This window comes from Catharus ustulatus, chromosome 5 (assembly GCF_009819885.2).
Source record: "Catharus ustulatus isolate bCatUst1 chromosome 5, bCatUst1.pri.v2, whole genome shotgun sequence".
Lineage (NCBI taxonomy): Eukaryota > Metazoa > Chordata > Aves > Passeriformes > Turdidae > Catharus > Catharus ustulatus.
This window is the reverse complement of record NC_046225.1, coordinates 76339439-76360331: the sequence shown is the minus strand read 5'-3', so window position 1 is coordinate 76360331 and position 20893 is coordinate 76339439. Positions and strand designations below refer to the sequence as shown.

General features: G+C 53.3%; 1 long non-coding RNA gene across 1 annotated transcript; it reads right to left on the bottom strand.

Moving 5' to 3' along the window:
* Positions 1-2838: 2838 nt before the first annotated feature.
* On the bottom strand, positions 2839-10585 carry LOC116996171. The gene is made up of 3 exons (XR_004417893.1): positions 10450-10585; positions 4053-4155; positions 2839-2928 (listed from the first exon to the last, which is right to left on the bottom strand). It is a non-coding gene; the product is annotated as an uncharacterized LOC116996171 (long non-coding RNA).
* Positions 10586-20893: the final 10308 nt, after the last annotated feature.

Sequence of the window (20893 nt, the reverse complement as noted above, 5' to 3'; positions counted from 1 at the left end):
TCCTTGCTGGGAGTGCCTGGCAGGGCTGCAGGGCTGGAGCTGGAGCTGGAGCTGGAGCTGTCCCCTGCTGCCCTGGCCAGGGCACAGCCTGCAGCCCCTGCAGCCCCTGCAGCCCCTGCAGCCCCCAGAGCCCCCCCAGCCCCATCCAGGCTGTGCTGGCCAGGGGGGATGTGCAGCTGGAGGGAATCACTGTCCTTGTGCTCACAGTCCTGGTGCCCAGCTGTGGGGCTGCCATCCCTGCCCAGGGGCACAGGAACATCTGGGGCCCAGCTCCTGCTGCTGCAGCTGTCCACATCTGGAGCAGATGTTGTGTGCTGTGTGCTGGAGTCCAACTGAGCAGGGCTGCAGTGTCCTGGGGGCTGCAGGGGCTCAGAATGGGACCTGCTGTGCCCTGGGGGCTCAGAATGGGACCTGCTGTGTCCTGGGGGCTCAGAATGGGACCTGCAGTGCCCTGGGGTCTCACACTGGGACCTGCTGTGCCCTGGGGGCTCAGGATGGGACCTGCTGTGCCCTGGGGGCTCAGAATGGGACCTGCTGTGCCCTGGGGGCTCAGACTGGGACCTGCTGTGCCCTGGGGGCTCAGGATGGGACCTGCTGTGTCCTGGGGGCTGCAGGGGCTCAGATTGGGACCTGCTGTGCCCTGGGGGCTCAGGATGGGACCTGCTGTGCCCTGGGGGCTCAGAATGGGACCTGCTGTGTCCTGGGGGCTCAGGATGGGACCTGCTGTGCCCTGGGGGCTCAGGATGGGACCTGCTGTGCCCTGGGGGCTCAGATTGGGACCTGCTGTGCCCTGGGGGCTCACACTGGGACCTGCTGTGCCCTGGGGGCTCAGAATGGGACCTGCTGTGCCCTGGGGGCTGCAGGGGCTCAGAATGGGACCTGCTCAGGGCAGGGCTCACAGCAGCACTGGCAGGGAAATGCAGAGTGCCCAGAGAGCCTGTGAGCCTGCAGGGAGCAGCAGCACAGCCCTGGGAGTCCCTGAGGCTGCTCTGGGCTGCCAGGACCCGGCTGCAGGTGCTGGGAGGGGTGCTGGAGGCTCTCCTTGCAGGAAATGCAGCAGGAAATGCAGCAGGGAATGCAGCAGGGAATGCAGCAGGGCCAGCACACTGCCCTGCACTCACATCCCAGGCTCCCACCTTCTCCAGGAAGGTCAGACAGGGCAAGGGCTGCACCCTGCCAGGGCAGGGGGGTCCCAGCCCCAGGCACTCCCAACGCTCACAGGTTTCCTCCACAGCCCTCTGGGGAGGATGGCCCTGCCCCAGGGATGCAGGGGAACCCCCTGAGGCCCCACCAGAACAGGAGGCAGAGTGTGAAGGGATCTCCAGGGCTGCAGCTCCCTCTGCCCTGCCAGCCCTCCTGAGGAACAGCCCTGGGGTGGACTGGAAGTTGGGCTGGGGCAGCAGCACCGAGAAGGAGCCCTCAGCTGCCAGGCTGGAGGGGGAGATCCCTGTGACTCTGTGTCCCCTCTGGATGGAGAGCTCAGAGCTCAGCTCCTCCCTGCCTGCTGCGGGCTCTGCTGGCCCTGGGGAGTGCCCAGGGCTGGGGGCAGCGCCCTGGGGCTGCCTGGCAGTGCCACCAGGCTCTGTGCCACCAGCTCCTGTGCCACCAGGCTCTGTGTCACCTGCCCCTGTGCCACCAGGCTCTGTGCCAGCAGCCCCTGTGTCTGCAGCCCCTGTCCCTGCAGCCTCTGTGCCACCAACCCCTGTGCCACCTACACGCCCTGGGCCACCTGCTCCTGTGTCACCAGCCCTTGTGCCACCAGCCCCTGTGCCAGGAGGTTCTGTGCCACCAGCCCCTGTCCCTGCAGCCCCTGTGCCCATCCTCCCTGCTGGCTCCTGCAGCTCCCCAGGGCCAGCCCTGGGCCCCCCAGAGCCCAGCCCAGGCTCCTGCCCCCCTGCCCCAGCACCCTGAGCCCAGCTCTGAGCCCAGCTTTGAGCCCAGCTCTGAGCCCAGCCCTGCCCCAGCCCACCAGAGCAACCATCTGACAAAGCAGGCACCTTCCTGCCCTCCTCCTGCTCCCCCAGGCCTCCTGCTGCCCCCCCAGCCCCCTGCTCCTGCTGCAGCCCCTTCCCAGCCCCCTGCTCCTGCTGCAGCCCCTTCCCAGCCCCCTGCTCCTGCTGCAGCCCCTTCCCAGCCCCCTGCTCCTGCTGCAGCCCCCTGCCAGCCCCCTGCACCAGCTGCAGCCCCTTCCCAGCCCCCTGCTCCTGCTGCAGCCCCTTCCCAGCCCCCTGCTCCTGCTGCAGCCCCCTGCCAGCCCCCTGCTCCTGCTGCAGCCCCTTCCCCGCCCCCTGCTCCTGCTGCAGCCCCTTCCCAGCCCCCTGCTCCTGCTGCAGCCCCTTCCCAGCCCCCTGCTCCTGCTGCAGCCCCTTCCCAGCCCCCTGCTCCTGCTGCAGCCCCCTGCCAGCCCCCTGCTCCTGCTGCAGCCCCTTCCCAGCCCCCTGCTCCTGCTGCAGCCCCTTCCCAGCCCCCTGCTCCTGCTGCAGCCCCTTCCCAGCCCCCTGCTCCTGCTGCAGCCCCTTCCCAGCCCCCTGCTCCTGCTGCAGCCCCCTGGCAGCCCCCTGCTCCTGCTGCAGCCCCCTCCCACTCTGCCCCAGCAGTTTGGTCACAGCAGTTTTATAGGAGGATGAGGATGAGGAGGAGGATTCCTCCTGCCCTGGGGGCTCCCTGTCCTTCTGTGAGAGCTCAGAGGCAGCAGCTGGGCCAGCAGTGTCCTGGGAGGGGTGACCAGGGCAGTGACCAGGGCAGTGACCAGGGCAGTGACCAGGGCAGTGACCAGCCCTGCCAGCTGTGCTCCAGCTGTGCCCCTCTGCAGCTGCCTGTGCTGGATCCCCCCCAGGACCCGTGGGCTGGGGATGCTGGGATGAACTGGGAGGGGCTGGGGATGCTCCCCCCTGCTCCAGGGATGCTCCAGAAACATCTGGGGTGGCTCTGGAAGGGACAAGAAAAGAGAATTTCTGGTTATTTCTTTCAGTTCTCTGGTTGAAATCACAGCCAAAAAAACCTCAGGGGACAACTGGGGATCAGCAACATTCACACAAGTGCCTCCCCTGGAGGGGAAAAACCTGAAGGAATGCAAGAAATAACAAAATATCTCCTATAAAATAAAAGCTCAATATTAATAATTATAATTATTAATATATCATTAATATTATTAACAATATAACAATATTAATAATACAATTTCTACTTAGTATGGCAGCATTTTTCAACCTGTTCAGAACTGAAGCATTTTTTATTGACTGCCTGTTATTGGTTACATAAATAAATAAAATTAGCTAAGTAAAATATGCAATATGTACTTACACAAATCTGAGCTTGCCTGTGATTTTTTAATATAAATCACCTGCTTCAGTTCATTACATCAATTATTTTTTAAAGGATATAAAAGCAGCCAGGTCTCTTCAGATAAGAAACATATTGCTATAAAGTTCTAATACTCACACTGGGGATTGCTTAATTAATAGTTCCTTTACATTAAACCCTAATTTATCAAACCCTAATAAATATTATCCCATGCAAGCAGAGCACCTCGCAATGAAGGTGACAAATCCTGTTACTGAAACAGTTCTTTCTTTATGATTTCAACCCAAATTTGTGGTGTTAATTACACACATACAGCACATACAAACCACAACACTGTGCTTTGTACATTTATATTCTGTTTGTACATTTTATTTACACCCACGTGTGTTTTACTCCTGTAAACACAGAAACCTGGTTTGTGTCCCCAGAATCTCAGGAAGTTTATTCCAGAGCCTAAGAAAGCTGCAGGGATGCTGAAGAGGGGGGAGTTCCTCATTTTCCCAATTTCTTGGTTACCCCAGCAGGCTCAGAGAGCCTGGTCCTGCCTTCCCTTGTTCCAGCTCCTCTGACAGCAAAATCCAGAGGTGTCCCCTGTGCCCAAACCCCCATTCCTGTGCCCAAAGTGCCATTAGCCATTTATTATCCATTCATTATCCATTTATTATCCATTCATTATCCACTCTTTATCCATTATCCACCACCCAGGGCAGACCACGGGGAAAGGAACAGCCCCAGCAACCCCAACCCACCTCAAGGGGAGGAAATCCAGCTGGGATCCCTGCAGGAACGACTCAGCCGGGGCTGGGCTCAGCAGCAGGGGCAGGCAGGGGGAGAATCTGCTCTCCTGGACATCTGGGGGAGAGAAAAACACCCCAGGGCACTGAGAGCTGCCAGCACGGCCTCAAAATCCCAAAGATCCCGGATTCATATTCCCAGAGATCCCAGTTCCACATCCCCAAAGATCCCAGCCTCGAAATCCTAAAGATCCCAGCTCCAAATCCCCAAAGATTCCAGATTCATATTCCAAACAATCCCACATTCATATTCCCAGAGATCCCAGCCCCACAGTCCCAAAGATTCCAGCTCCAAATCCCCAAAGATTCCAATTCCACATCCCCAAAGATCCCAGGTTCAAAATCCCAAATATCCCAGCTTCATAATCCCAAAGATCCCAGATTCATATCACAAACGATCCCTGCTTCACATCTCCAAAGATCCCAGTCCCACATCCCCAAAGATCCCAGCCTCAAAATCCCAAATATCCCAGCTTCATATTCCCAAAGATCCCAGTCCCACATCCCAAAGATCCCATCTGCAGGGAAGGGGAGGGAATCCCCCCCTTAAACCCCTGCAGCCTCCCCCATCCCAGATTAAATCCAATTTTCTTATCCCATAACAAATCCAGGTCTCCAACCACTCACTCCTGGCACTGCCATCCCCAACTTATCCTAAAATTCCTTCTGTGCCATCCCAAATTTAGCCTAAAATTCCTTCTGTGACATCCCAAATTTAGCCTAAAATTCCTTCTGTGACATCCCAAATTTATCCTAAAATTCCTTCTGTGCCATCTCCAGCTTATCCTAAAATTCCTTCTGTGACATCCCCAACTTATCCTAAAATTCCTTCTGTGCCATCTCTAGCTTATCCTAAAATTCCTTCTGTGCCATCCCCAACTTATCCTAAAATTCCTTCTGTGCCATCCCTAATTTATCCTAAAATTCCTTCTGTGCCATCCCAAATTTATCCTAAAATTCCCTCTGTGCCATCCCCAACTTATCCTGAAATTCCTTCTGTGCCATCCCAAATTTATCCTACAATTCCTTCTGTGCCATCCTGCTCCTCCCTCCTGATTTCCAGGTGGGATCTCACTGGATTTTTTCCCATCACCTTTTCTTTCTTTACCAACCAAGGATCCCCCTGGTGCCTTCCCCACTCTCTGTTTCTCCATTCCCAAATCTTGTTTTCCATTTAAAAGGACATTAATGAACAAATAATATCAATGGCAGTTATCAGACCAGCTCCATCATGGCACACTTCAGGTGGCAGAGCTGCCTCTTTATTTTCATGCAAGAGAAGAGGAAAGCAAGAGTTTCTGATTTCAGCTTACTGCTCCCCTTGAATGAAAATGTATTTTCAAGCTAATTGAAAAGCAGGAGTGATTAAAAGATTTTTCCACACTAAAGAACCCCCAAACCTGGATGTGCTTTGAAGAAACAAAGAGGACTAAGGGAGGGAGCAGAGAATAATTGGGGTAAAAAGCTGTCAAAAGCAGATGTTGCCAATCTCTTGTGTGTATAAATTAATAAAGCAAATGTGCACGTACAGACCCCACAAATCACAACATCTGGCTGATAAATCAGAGCTTGCAGGCTCTGTTGTACCAACAAAACCCAAGTGCCACTCGACATTTGTGTTAGCAAACTCCAAGAGATGAAAAAGTGACTGAAGGTTCTCCAGGCAGAGCAGGAACAGGAAACTCTCCCTGCACTGAGGCTCTTCAGGAGCCAAAATTCCCAAATTCCCTGCCCTGCTCCAGAGATCCCACCCAGACCATTCCCAGATCAAACCATTCCCATCCCAACCCAAACCATTCCCAATCCAAACCATTCCCAACCCAACCCAAACCATTCCCAGCCCAACCCAAACCATTCCCAATCCAACCATTCCAAATCCAACCATTCCCAACCCAAACCATTCCCAGATCAAACCATTCCCAACCCAAACCATTCCCAACCCAAACCATTCCCAGATCAAACCATTCCCAACCCAGACCATTCCCAGATCAAACCATTCCCAACCCAACCCAAACCATTCCCAATCCAACCATTCCCAACCCAACCCAAACCATTCCCAATCCAAACCATTCCCAACCCAACCCAAACCATTCCCAACCCAACCCAAACCATTCCCAATCCAACCATTCCCAACCCAACCCAAACCATTCCCAGATCAAACCATTCCCAACCCAGCCCAAATCATTCCCAACCCAAACCATTCTCAATCCAACCCAAACCCTTCCCAGCCCAATCCCACAGCCCTGTCCAGCTCTGCCTCCTTTGGCTTTTCACTTTTTCACACAGCACAAGAACCTCCTGTGTGTCAGTCCCTGCTTCTCCTCTGGGGCAGAAATCCTGGGAGCACATTTGGGATGCTCAGGATGGATCCTGGAGCACATTTGGGATGCTCAGAGGGCTCAGGATGGATCCTGGGCACGTTTGGGATGCTCAGGGGCTCCTAGGCTGTGCTGCAGCACATTTAGGATGCTCAGGATGGATCCTGAGGCTGTGCTGGAACACATTTGGGATGCTCAGAGGGCTCAGGAAGGATCCTGGAGCACATTTAGGATGCTCAGGGGATCCTAGGCTGTGCTGCAGCACATTTGGGATGCTCAGGATGGATCCTGGAACACATTTAGGATGCTCAGGATGGATCCTGGGCACGTTTGGGATGCTCAGAGGGCTCAGGATGGATCATGGAGCACATTTAGGATGCTCAGGATGGATCCTGGGCATATTTGGGATGCTCAGGAAGGATTCTGGGCACGTTTGGGATGCTCAGGGGCTCCTGAGGCTGTGCTCAGCACATTTAGGATCTCAGGATGGATCCTGGGCACATTTAGGATCTCAGGGTGGATCATGGAGCACATTTGGAATGCTCAGAGGGCTCAGGATGGATCCTGGGCACATTTGGGATGCTCAGGATGGATCCTGAGGCTGTGCTCAGCACATTCAGGATCTCAGGAAGGATCCTGGAGCACATTTAGGATGCTCAGGATGGATCCTGGAGCACATTCAGGATGCCCAGGATGGATCCTGAAGCACATTTGGGATACCCAGGGTGGATCCTGAGGCTGTGCTCAGCACGTTGGGGATGCCCAGGATGGATCCTGGAGCACATTTAGGATCTCAGGATGGATCCTGAGGCCGTGCTCAGCACATTGGGGATGCTCAAAGGGCTCAGGGTGGATCCTGGAGCATGTTTAGGATCCCAGGAAGGATCCTGAGGCTGTGCTCAGCACATTTAGGATCTCAGGAAGGATCCTGGGGCTGTGCTCAGCACATTCAGGATGCCCAGGAAGGATCCTGGAGCACATTCAGGATCTCAGGATGGATCCTGAAGCACATTCAGGATCTCAGGAAGGATCCTGGAGCACATTTAGGATGCCCAGGAAGGATCCTGGAGCACATTTGGGATGCCCAGGATGGATCCTGGAGCACATTCAGGATCTCAGGATGGATCCTGGAGCACATTTAGGATACCCAGGGTGGATCCTGAGGCTGTGCTCAGCACATTCAGGATGCCCAGGAAGGATCCTGGAGCACATTTAGGATACCCAGGAAGGATCCTGGAGCACATTTGGGATACCCAGGGTGGATCCTGAGGCTGTGCTCAGCACATTTGAGATGCTCAGGATGGATCCTGGAGCACATTCAGGATCTCAGGAAGGATCCTGGGGCCATGCTCAGCACATTCAGGATGCCCAGGAAGGATCCTGGAGCACATTCAGGATCTCAGGATGGATCCTGAAGCACATTCAGGATCTCAGGAAGGATCCTGGAGCACATTCAGGATCTCAGGATGGATCCTGAAGCACATTCAGGATCTCAGGAAGGATCCTGGAGCACATTTAGGATACCCAGGAAGGATCCTGGGGCCATGCTCAGCAGAGCCCAGGCTGCAGCAGGCAGTGATGCCCGTGCTGCTCTCCCAGAGCCCCTGGTGTCACCACAGGGATTTTTCCTGCTCCAGCCCAGGGTCAGGAGCTGCAGAGTGGAGCTCACTGAGCAGGCAGAGCTGGGCTGTTGATTTTTCTGCAGGCTGCTGACAGCTCTGAATGCCACACTGCCATTTGGGGGGATAAAAAAGGAAGGCAAACAACAACAAGGGCTCAGCTCTGCCAGGCTGCTCAAGGAGCAGCAGGAGCACTTGAGTACAGCTGGCACTGCCATCCCTCCCCTGCTGCCACCAAAGCCAAGGCACTTCTTGAGGAGAAGGAGGAATAAATGAGCATTGCAGTGATGGTTGCCTGCCCCTGGGAGCTCAGAGCTCACCCAGAGCCTGCAGCCCCTGCCCATGGCTCAGATCAGCCCAGGAGGGGCTCTCAGCTCCCATCACATCCTGAGCCCCTCTGCTCCTCACCCCCAGCACTGCCAACACAAGGCTGGACAAACCAGGAGCTCATCCTGATTAAATGGCTCCCAGTTCCTAAACAGCAGTAATGGGGGAAATAAAACCACAGCAAACACAAGAACCCTGCCCACAGGAGGGGGCACGGCCAGCCTTCCCTGTCCTCCCACCCTGAGACCTGCCTGAGCCCCCAAAATCAGGATTTATTCATGCCTGGGGTGCACACACAGCCCTGCAGCTGCCTGGGGGGACACCCAGGGATGGGCTCCTTCCAGGGAGGAGAAAAACTCAGAAACATCTCCCAGGTGGCTCCAGAGCAGAGCAGTCAGTGCTCACTGCTGCTGGGAATGAACTCACTGAAATCTTTTAAACCACATCACCAAAGTCACCAAAAGCCAGCTCAATCCTTGCAGGGAATGCAACAGCCCAAGTTCAACTCCCTGGCTCTCAAGAGCTGTTTAACTCCCAAACAAAACCCCAAAAAAAACTCAGCTACACACAGGTAATGGCAAATTGCACAGCTCAACGTGCACTTAGCTGTAAGCACAGAAAATATCACAATTATGTTATTTGTCTCTCAATAATTTGTTTGTTTGTGCAGAAACTGGTGAAGCTGAGCAGCTTTGGAGGCACCTTCACTCCCCAGCTCCAGCCACATCCTGGAAAAGTGAGTCCCAAAGGAAAATCCTCAGGGACCAGTGCAAGCAGAACCACCCTGGGCTGGGAAGAGCATTTTTAAATTGTGTTTCCAGCGAGGTGAGCTGCCCCCAGGACACTCTGAGTGCACACAAAATGGAACCAAGGTGAAATGTTAAACCCTGGGATTTCTCCAAGCCCCCCTGAATGCTGGGATCAGATGTGAAAAGGAGCAGGAGAGGCAGAACTGGGCTGAACTGAGCCAGAGCTGCAAAGCCTCAGCAGCAGAAACTGCAGCCAGGGCCAAGGGGAGCAGGGAGGAATAAAAGCAGCAGCATGGTTTGGGTGGGAGGGATTTTACAGGGACAGGGAAATCCCAGTGCCCAGGCTGCTCCAGCCCTGGGGCACTGCCAGGGGGAACCTGCATCCTCTAGCAGCTTAAATAATAACAAATTAAATAAATAAGATTTATTGCTAATTCCACAGGAAGACAGGAGCCAGGCTTTCCCTGGGACAAAAGGAACCTGCTCACTGTTGGAAGATCCAGGGAAGGCACACAGACCCTTCCTGTCACCTTGAGGGGGGCTTGGATAACAAAACCACACCAAACACCATTCCCAAACCTCATTATTCCCAATCCTCACTATTCCCAAACCTCATTATTCCCAAACCTCACCATTCCCAAACCTCACTCCCAAAGCTCATTATTCCCAATCCTCACTATTCCCAAACCTCACCCCTAAACCTCACTATTCCCAAATCTCACCATTCCCAAACCTCATTATTCCCAAACCTCAACCCCCAATCCTCACCATTCCCAAACCCTTCTCCCCAAACCTCATTATTCCCAAATCTCATTCCCAAACCTCACTCCCCAACCCTCACCATCCCCAGCCCTCACCATTCCCAACCCTCACCATTCCCAAACCTCACTCCCCAAACTCCCCAAACCTCATTATTCCCAAACCTCACTCCCCAAACCTCATTATTCCCAAACCTCACTCCCCAAACCTCATTATTCCCAAAGCTCACCATTCCCAAACCTCCATTATTCCCAACCCTCACCATTCCCAACCCTCACCATTCCCAAATTTCATTATTCCCAACCCTCACCATTCCCAAATTTCATGTCCCAACCCTCACCATTCCCAAATTTCATTATTCCCAACCCTCACCATTCCCAAATTTCATGTCCCAACCCTCACCATTCCCAAATTTCATTATTCCCAACCCTCACCATTCCCAAATTTCACCATTCCCAAATTTCACCATTCCCAAATTTCACCATTCCCAAATTTCATGTCCCAACCCTCACTCCCAGAGCAGAAATCCCAACCCAGGAGCAGCACAGCCCGAAGTGTGCAGCAATCCCTGTGAACTCACCCAGGGGTGAGGCTGGGGCTGCAGAGGGCTCTGCACAGGACAGCAGCCCCTCCTCCAGCGTGGGGAACCCAGCCAGGCTCCAGCTGTGCCAGCTGTGCCAGCTGTGCCAGCTGTGCTGCCCCTCTGCATCCAGCTGCTCCTGCGGGAGGGAAGCACCGAGGCTGGGTGAGACTGCAGCAAAAAAACCAAAATACTGCTCCTAAATCTCCTAAATCTGTGCCAGCTGGGCCATGGAAGAACCACAGCTCACAGCTGGGACCCTGGAAAATGAGAATGTGAGAGTTTCTGAGCCCAGCAGAGCTCTGCCCTGCTCCTGAGGCTGTGGAGAAGCTTCCAGAGTGGAATGGCAGAGCTGGGACCATGGGGGTGCAGGGGGGACAGAAGGGTGTGAGATCACAGGGGGACACTCACAGGGGCAGGGCTGGAATGGATAATAAATATAAATAATAAATATAAATAATAAATATAAATAATAAATATAAATAATAAATAATAAATATAAATAATAAATAATAAATATAAATATAAAGCAAGGTGGGGCTCTAGGGCAGAGCTTTGTCCTTCTCCTTCACCTTCTCCTTCATGGCTTTGGGGGATTTTGTGAGACTGGACAGAAAATTCCACACTGTGAGCCACGGGGGGTTGGGCATTGGTTAAAAGTGAAAATAATTCAGGTGTCATTTCTTAATTGGACAATTTATCCCTAAAAGGCCTTGGAGAGAGAGATGGGGCTCCATTTTCAGTCTGGGCTCCATTTTTAGTTTGGGCTCCATTTTTAATTGGGGCTCCATTTTCTGTTTGGGGCTCCATTTTTAGTTTGGGGTTCCATTTTTAGTTTGGGCTCCATTTTCAGTTTGGGGTTCGATTTTCAGTTTGGGGCTCCATTTTTAGTCTGGGTTCCATTTTTGATTTGGGCTCCATTTTTACTTTGATCCCTTGAAGTGCTGTAGAACTCACAGTCTGCAATATAGATCAGAACTAATAAACATCTCAGTCCCAACAAGAAATTCCCCCTTGTGCATTTAATCCCCAGCCTGGAACAAGAAGCTAAAATGTGCTAATTGATGAATAACAGCAGGGAGCTCTCGCAGGGAGCTGTAAAAGCCCAGCACTGTCCCTGCTGAAGCTCCTCTGCCTGTGCAGACACCACCAAGGTGTCAGAGCTCCTCCCCACAGCAGAGTTTTGCTGTATGAGCCAGGATTTTTACACAGCCATCTGGAAATCCAATTTTATTTTTTTTATTTAGACCAGGCTGATAACACTCAGCATTGTGACACCTGGGAGCTGAGGGAATTCCCAGAGCAGCTCAGTGTGTGGTAGATCTGAGACAGCGAGGTCTGGATTGCACATAAAGCACCGCCACTAATTGCAATCATGTCATTAACCCTCAGCCAAGCCAGCCCAGCTCAGCACAGCCTGGCAGCAGCAGCTTCCTGAGGGATGGCTGATCCAGGGACACACAGGGACCCACAGGGACACCCCAGGGACACCCCAGGGACATCCCAGGGATCCACAGGGACACCCCAGGGACCCACAGGGACATCCCAGGGACATCCCAGGGACCCACAGGGACACCCCAGGGACACCCCAGGGACACCCCAGGGACATCCCAGGGACCCACAGAGACACCCCAGGGACACCCCAGGGATCCCAGAGATATCCTAGGGACATCCCAGGGACTCACAGGGACCCACAGGGACATCCCAGAGACATCCCAGGGATCCACAGGGACATCCCAGGGACCCACAGGGACACCCCAGGGACACTCAGGGACACCCCAGGGATATCCCACTGATCCCAGAGACATCCCAGGGACCCACAGGGACATCCCAGGGACCCACAGGGACACCCCAGGGACACCCCAGGGACCCACAGGGACACCCCAGGGACCCACAGGGACATCCCAGAGACATCCCAGGGATCCACAGGGACATCCCAGGGACCCAGAGGGACACCCCAGAGACCCACAGGGACATCCCAGGGACACCCCAGGGACCCACAGGGACATCCCAGGGACATCCCAGGGACATCCCAGGGACCCACAGGGACACCCCAGGGACCCACAGGGACATCCCAGGGACACCCCAGGGACATCCCAGGGACCCCCCAGGGACCCACAGGGACATCCCAGGGACACCCCAGGGACATCCCAGGGACCCACAGGGACACCCCAGGGACCCACAGGGACATCCCAGGGACCCACAGGGACATCCCAGGGACATCCCACTGCACCTGCACTGGCTAAAGTCACCAACCCTGGCTAAAGTCACCTAAAGTCACTGACCCTGGCTAAAGTCACCGACACCCACTGTGCTGTGCAGGCACAGAGGTGTGGCAGCAGCAGAGCTGTCCCTGCCCCATCTGACCCCAGGATGTACATTGGCTGTGCAGGCACAGAGGTGTGTGACAGCAGAGCTGTCCCTGCCCCATCTGACCCCAGGACCCACATTGGCTGTGCAGGCACAGAGGTGTGGGGCAGCAGAGCTGTCCCTGTCCCATCTGACCCCAGCAGAATCCACATTTTGCTGTGCAATGCCCCACAATCCCATTTATCTTTGCCCACACACTGAGACAGGCACAGGAACACCCACAATCCCAGGGCTCTGCAGCCTGAATGAGCAGGTGAAACGAGCCCTGGAATAAAGGTGTGGATCACACTCAGATAATGACTGCCTGCTGCAGCTCTGATTCATGGGGGCTGGCACTGTCACAGCAATGTTGAGCCCCAAACACAGAGGGGCCTGCACAGAACTGCACACAAGGATGTTTGGGAGTTAATTCCTGCTGGAGCAGAATTCAGAAGGTTTGCAGCATGCACCTCATGGATCTAAGCAGGAAATATTCTTTTTTTTATTATTTGAGGAAGGAGAAAACACCCAGGACAACAGAGAATATCACAAAACACTCCAACCCCACCCAGGTTTGTTCATTCCCATTCCCACCTCAGTTTGTCCCCACTTCTTATCCAAGTGCCCCAAGCTCCAGAACTGCCTGCAGTGCTCCTGGGGGTGGCAGAGGAAGGTTTGGTTAGGGGGTGGAAGGGAGATAAATAGAGAAAGGAATGTATTTATAATCAGGAATTCTCCACAGTCCACCAACCCCGAAAAAGCAGCACCCAGCAAGCCCAAAGCTCCAAAACCAGGGAGCAAACCCAGCTCTGGAGCAGGCACTGCAAATGTCAGAGCAACCCCCAGGGTCACTGTCTGACCTGTGCCACCCTTGGATCATCACAGGAACCATGGCCAGGGGTCCCACAGGGATTCAGGGACAGGACACAGGGAATGGCTGCACTGGGAAAGGGGAGATGGGGCTGGGATCTGGGCAAGGAATTCCTGCCTGGGCTGCAATTCCCAGGTTTGCTGTGCCAGGCTGGACTTTGGGGACAGTGGGAAGTGTCCCTGCCATGGGAATGGGATGGGATTTAAGATCCCTTCCACCCAAATCATTCTGGGTTTCTACAGCACCAATACATTCCATAAAATCATTCCAGGAAAAAGCTACAATTCCATTGGAGTTTGCTCTTTCCAAATTTCCTTCAAAGAAAGCAGAATGCTGAGTTTTCCAGCAGAGCATTCACCCACCTCTGTTTACCCAAATGTGATGCTCTGGGGAGGATCCAAAGCCAGCCTGAGACTGAATCCAGGATGATGGAACACTGGGATCCCTGAGGCTGGAAAAGCTCCCCCAGCCCATGGAGCCCCAGCTGAGCCTGCTCCCCTCCCCAGAGCACCCAGAGCCACTCCAGAACCCCTGGGACACCTCCAGAAAACACCATCCATCCCTTCTGGACACATCCCAGCTGAGCTGTGCTCCCCATGGGGTGAATCACGGGATAATCAATCCATCAGGAATTATTCCAGCTCCAATCCTCACTCCAGAGGGCACCATAAAGGAAAGAGCCCAGGGTGGGAAATGGCCCCACGTTAGCACTGGGTGTGCCAGGGCACAGAGAAGCAGGAGGAAAGATTTACTAAATGGGTTCAATCATCTCTGAGCGCTCCCAAATCCTTCAAATTAAATGAAGGAAATTTAACAACAATTTCTGCCTGCAATTCAATACACTGGTTCTGCTGCTAAATACACAAAGAGGGGAAAAGACAGAAATAAAGCTGAACAGCTCCAGCCACCCCCACAGCACAGTGCCTTGAATTAAAGAGCTGGAAAAGCAGCTCTGAACTCTCACTGCAGCTCAGGGACAGAAATATCAAAGTTACTGAACCACTTTGAACATCCAGGTCAGCTCTGCTGTGTTATTGTGCCCCACAGACCACTGAGATATCCCAGAGCAGAACATGGGAGAGCAAAGCAAAAATCTGGGTAGGCAAGGGGGAGATGTCCCCAGGTAATTAATGCCAATTATCTGATCTGCCAGGACATCAGAAATATTCTGATTTATCCAACACCTCCAAGCACAGCCCCAACCACAGCCACTCCTGCTCTGAACATCCCAGGGATTCTGACTGCAGCACTGCCAGCCCATTCTGGGAGGAAATTCCCCCCAATATCCAATTTAACCCCCCTGGCACCCCCAGGGCTGCTCCCTGCTGCCCTGGTTTTGTTACCTGGGACTCTGAAATCTCTGCTTGGCATTTGTGAATTATTCTGTGCCCAAACTGAACGTGGCAGCGATTCAAAATGTAAAAGCTGGCACAAACAAGAGGTAAATTAAACTTTCCAGCCTGCCCTTTGTGCCTGGTCTGCAGTGCAGTGAGAGCCTGGTGCCACTGGGAGTCAGCAGCCACTGCTGCAGGGCAGGCAAACTGGGCAAACTGGGGAAACTGGGATGGGCCTGGGAAAACTGGGATTGAGCTGGGAAAACTGGGATTGAGCTGGGAAAACTGGGATTGAGCTGGGAAAAAACTGGGATTGAGCTGGGAAAAAACTGGGATTGGTCTGGGAAAACTGGGATTGAGCTGGGAAAACTGGGATGGACCTGGGAACAAACTGGGACTGAGCTGGGAAAACTGGGATTGAGCTGGGAAAAAACTGGGATTGAGCTGGGAAAAAACTGGGATTGAGCTGGGAAAACTGGGATGGGCCTGGGAAAACTGGGATGGACCTGGGAAAACTGGGATTGAGCTGGGAAAACTGGGATTGACCTGGGAAAACTGGGATTGACCTGGGAAAAAACTGGGATTGAGCTGGGGAAAAAACTGGGATTGAGCTGGGGAAACTGGGATGGGCCTGGGAAAACTGGGATTGAGCTGGGAAAACTGGGATTGAGCTGGGGAAACTGGGATTGAGCTGGGGAAACTGGGATGGACCTGGGAAAACTGGGATTGAGCTGGGAAAACTGGGATGGACCTGGGAAAAAACTGGGATTGAGCTGGGAAAAAAACTGGGATTGAGCTGGGAAAAAACAGGGATTTGCCTGGGAAAAAACTGGGATTGAGCTGGGAAAACTGGGATTGAGCTGGGAAAACTGGGATTGACCTGGGAAAACTGGGATGGACCTGGGAAAACTGGGATTGAGCTGGGAAAAAAACAGGGATTGATCTGGGAAAAAACTGGGATTGGCCTGGGAAAAAACTGGGATTGGCCTGGGAAAACTGGGATTGACCTGGGAAAAAACAGGGATTGACCTGGGAAAAAACTGGGATTGGCCTGGGAAAAAACTGGGATTGGCCTGGGAAAACTGGGATTGACCTGGGAAAAAACAGGGACTCACTGGGGAAACTGGGATTGAGCTGGGAAAAAACTGGGATTGAGCTGGGAAAACTGGGATTGAGCTGGGAAACTGGGATTGAGCTGGGAAAAAACTGGGATTGAGCTGGGGAAACTGGGATGGACCTGGGAAAAAAACAGGGATTGATCTGGGAAAACTGGGATTGAGCTGGGAAAAAACTGGGATGGACCTGGGAAAAAACTGGGACTGACCTGGGAAAAAACTGGGATTTGCCTGGGAATAAACTGGGATTGGTCGGGGAAAACTGGGATTGAGCTGGGAAAAAACTGGGATTGAGCTGGGAAAAAACTGGGATTGGCCTGGGAAAACTGGGATTGGCCTGGGAAAACTGGGATTGAGCTGGGAAAAAACTGGGATTGGTCTGGGAAAACTGGGATTGGTCTAGAAAAAAAACAGGGATTGGCCTGGGAAAAAAACAGGGATTGATCTAGGAAAACTGGGATTGGCCTGGGAAAAAAACAGGGATTGGCCTGGGAAAATTAAAATTCACAGGAAAAACACAGGGATTGGTCTGGGAAAATTGGGATTGGTCTGGGAAAAAACTGGGATTTGCCTGGGAAAAAACAGGGATTGACCTGGGAAAACTGGGATTGACCTGGGAAAAAACAGGGATTGGCCTGGGAAAATTGAAATTCACTGGAAAAACACAGGGATTTGCCTGGGAAAAAAACAGGGATTGATCTGGGAAAAAACTGGGATTGATCTGGGAAAAGTGGGATTGACCTGGGAAAAAACAGGGATTGGCCTGGGAAAATTGAAATTCACAGGAAAAAAACAGGGATTTGTCCAGGAAAATTGAAATTCACAGGAAAAAAACAGGGATTTGCCTGGGAAAATTGAAATTCTCTGGAAAAAACCAGGGATTTGCCGGGAAAAAAACAGGGATTTGCCTGGGAAAAAAACCAGGGATTGGCCTGTGAAAAAGCTGGGATTGATCTGGGGGAAAAAAAAAAATCCACAACAGCCCAACCCTTTATGGTGGTTTTATAGCCCATATCAACCCTGTTACATGTGCAAAGAAAACGTTCATAAAAAAATCGAAATCCCATTAAACTGCAGAATCAAGTTTTACATCTCATTTCTGGCCAGAAGCCCAGTGGCACAAATGAGATAAAGATGAATGACATTTAAATCCAGCTACTGAAAGGGATAAAAACTCCCACTGTAGGCAAACAGCTCAGCACTGGGAGCTCATCTGTGAACACACCAATAAACAGAGATTTAAAGAGTCAGAGAATCACCTCTGCTGATTGCTGCTGGCTTGGAGTCCCCTAAAAACAGAAATTACCCCTGCTGGGCTCCTGACACCAACAGATTTATGGAGGGGACAAATCCAGGGGGAGATGCAACAGTGCTGCTGTGAGCTCAGCTCCTGTCTGCCCCAGGAAAGCAAAAGTGCAGAGGGGAACAGCACTGCCTGCCCCAAGCACACCTGGGCTGCCACCCAGGGAATCTGATGTACCCCAGGGAATCTGCTGTACCCTCACCCTGTGCACACAGGGAATCCTGCTGTACCCCAGGAAATCCTGCTGTACCCCAGGAAATCCTGCTGTACCCTCACCCTGTGCACCCAGGAAATCCTGCTGTACCACAGAAAATCCTGCTGTACCCTCACCCTGCTGTGTCCATCCCTGAAAACCCAGAAAATCCTGCTGTACCCTCACCCTGTGCATCCCAGGAAATCCTGCTGTACCCTAGGAAATCTGCTGTACCCCTCACCCTGCACTGTTTGCATCCCTGTGCACCCAGGAAATCCTGCTGTACCCTCACCCTGCAGTGTATGTATCCCTGTCCACCCTCTGCAGTGACCCCAAACCCCTCCTGCCCTGCAGTGACCCCAAACCCCTCCTGCCCTGCAGTGACCCCAAACCCCAAACCCCTCCTGCCCTGCAGTGACCCCAGACTCCCCCTGCCCTGCAGTGACCCCAAACCCCTCCTGCCCTGCAGTGACCCCAAACCCCCCCTGCCCTGCAGTGACCCCAAACCCCTCCTGCTCCACAATGACCCCAGACCCCCCCACTCATCACCACCTTCCAAAAACCAGCCAGGGCCCTTCAGGTGCCATCCCAGCTCCCCCAGCCCCACCCGCCCAGTTTATCCCAGCTCCCCTTTCCTGAGCCCCCCAGGCTCAGCCCCAAACTCTTGTGCCAGGGCAGGAACAGCTCACAGCACTGTGGGTTACCCCACTCCTGTCCAGCTGGAGCTGGAGCCCTCTGTTAATTCTGAACTGAGTATTTTGGGATTCATGGAGCAGCTCAGAAGGGACCTGGGGAGATCAGCTGGGTCAAGCTCTCATGGGAAAATAAAGCACACAGCAGAGCTCCCAGTGCTGCTGCAGCCCCTGAAACCAACCCCAGAACTGCCCTGCAACTCCAGCCTGCTCCTGCCCCACTGCAAATAACACCCAGGGCAGCTCTGCCACCACAGCTTCACTCCTGTGCAAAGCCCCTCAACTGCCTGCTGCCCAAATCCCAGCTCCAGAATGAGCATTTAACAGCATTTCTGTTATTTTATGGAATGAGAAGCTTCACACTCTCGGCTTTGGACAGCTAAAAAAGCACTGACTATCCCCTGATTTCTCATTTATTCTTTATTTTAAGCCATACTTAAAAAAGAGTTTGCAACCCACTGTCCTCCACCTTTTAGGAAATGCTCATCCCTACATCTTTCCACCACTGAAATAAAAGGCACCTCTGTCAGCAGGTACCTTAGCTTGCTATCCCCACTTACCTCTAACAAAGAAAAAGCAGAATTTCAAGGAATTATGGACATTCTGGAATGTAGCCATCCATTAAGAATGAAAAGCAGAAACCTGATCCTGCTGGGTCTCATTTGTCACACTCAAGTTTAGCTCAATGTAGAACCAAAAGCTTGGTAGGGCAGGGCTTAAATCACCCTCAGCATCAAAACAAACTGAAAGGGGAACTGGACAAAGTTGATAAAGCTGATGTTAAATGTGGCATAAACAGAGAAGCCATTCTGTGGGTTACAGAATTCCTCCCCACTGTTACACTCCATGCCAAAACACCTTGAAATTACCTCAAACTGGGACACCATTCCCAGCTCTCCTCAGTGACAGGAGAGGGAAGGGCTGACAAGTTTTTGAAGCCAATTTGAACCCCAGCCCACTGCAAATCTGTCACAACGTGTGACAAAACAGCACAGGGGCCAGCACAGCTGAGCAGGGCACAGCTCAGGTCACTCCTGGGCTGGGCTTGATCCTTGGGCTGCCACAAGGTACCAGCACAGATTTTCTGGAATGAGCTGGGAATGGCACAGAAGGGACAGCAGAGGTGGCAGAGCAGGAATCCTGCACCTGCAGCCCTGGGAGCAGCAGCAGAGCTGGGCTCAGCTCCAGCTGGGATTGCCAGAGCCCAGCTCAGGTTGTCAGAGCAGCACTCACACCCCAGGGCAACACAAACACAGAGGGAAGCAACGGGCACAGCAAACAGCAGCAGCTCCAAAAGGAGCAGTTCTCCAAAGGGACCCCAAAAACTGCCCTGGGACGAGCAGGACCAAGGTGGCACCAGGAACAGGAGGCAAATTCCCTGCTTTACAACACCACAGCTGGGAGATCCACCTGTAAATCAGCACTCAGGAACATCATTTCTAATTAGAGACAAGAATAAGCAGCAGAGCAAGACCCAGCCCTGCTGTCCTGTGGCAAGTTACCCTTCCTGCAAACACAGGGAAGCTCCTTCTGCAGGTTTATGGAAACTGCACCGAGTTCCCATGTCCATCAAAGCCAGACTTGCCTTCAGGGTGTCCCAGTTACTCCCAGTTTCCATCCTTTGTCCCAGTTTTCATTATTTGTCCTGGTAAGACTGAGCCTGCACCAGCCTGTCCTTCCTCCCAGGGAATGTTTCTAGAAGTTGATAAGGCATCTGCCTCTGATTTCCACGAGGCTGCTGCAGCTCTGAGATCCTTCCTGGCTCTGGAGTCACCACCTGGGGACTTCTCTGAGAGCAGGGGACAGCAAGCACCAAGGGTCAGAGCAGGGGACAGCAATCACCAAGGACCAGAGCAGGGGACAGCAATCACCAGGGGACAGCAACCACCAAGGGCCAGAGCAGGGGACAGAGCAGGGGACAGCAATCAACAAGGGCCAGAGCAGGGGACAGAGCAGGGGACAGCAGTCACCAAGGACCTGCCCAGGGCTCCCAGTCGGTGCCAGCGCAGCAGGACACTGATCCCTGCATGGATGGCACTGAAAGCATGTCCAGAGATCTGTTCCCAGCTCCACAGGGATGTGAGCACAGAGCTGGGTGTGAGCCCTCCATGGACAGAGCTGGGTGTGAGCCCTCCATGGACAGAGCTGGGTGTGAGCCCTGCATGGACAGAGCTGGGTGTGAGCCCTCCATGGACAGAGCTGGGTGTGAGCCCTGCATGGACAGAGCTGGGTGTGAGCCCTCCATGCACAGAGCTCTGTGTGAGCCCTGCATGGACAGAGCTGGGTGTGAGCCCTGCATGGACAGAGCTGGGTGTGAGCCCTGCATGGACAGAGCTGGGTGTGAGCCCTGCATGGACAGAGCTGGGTGTGAGCCCTGCATGGACAGAGCTGGGTGTGAGCCCTGCATGGACAGAGCTGGGTGTGAGCCCTGCATGGACAGAGCTCTGTGTGAGCCCTGCATGGACAGAGCTGGGTGTGAGCCCTGCATGGACAGAGCTGGGTGTGAGCCCTGCATGGACAGAGCTCTGTGTGAGCCCTGCATGGACAGAGTTGGGTGTGAGCCCTGCATGGACAGAGCTCTGTGTGA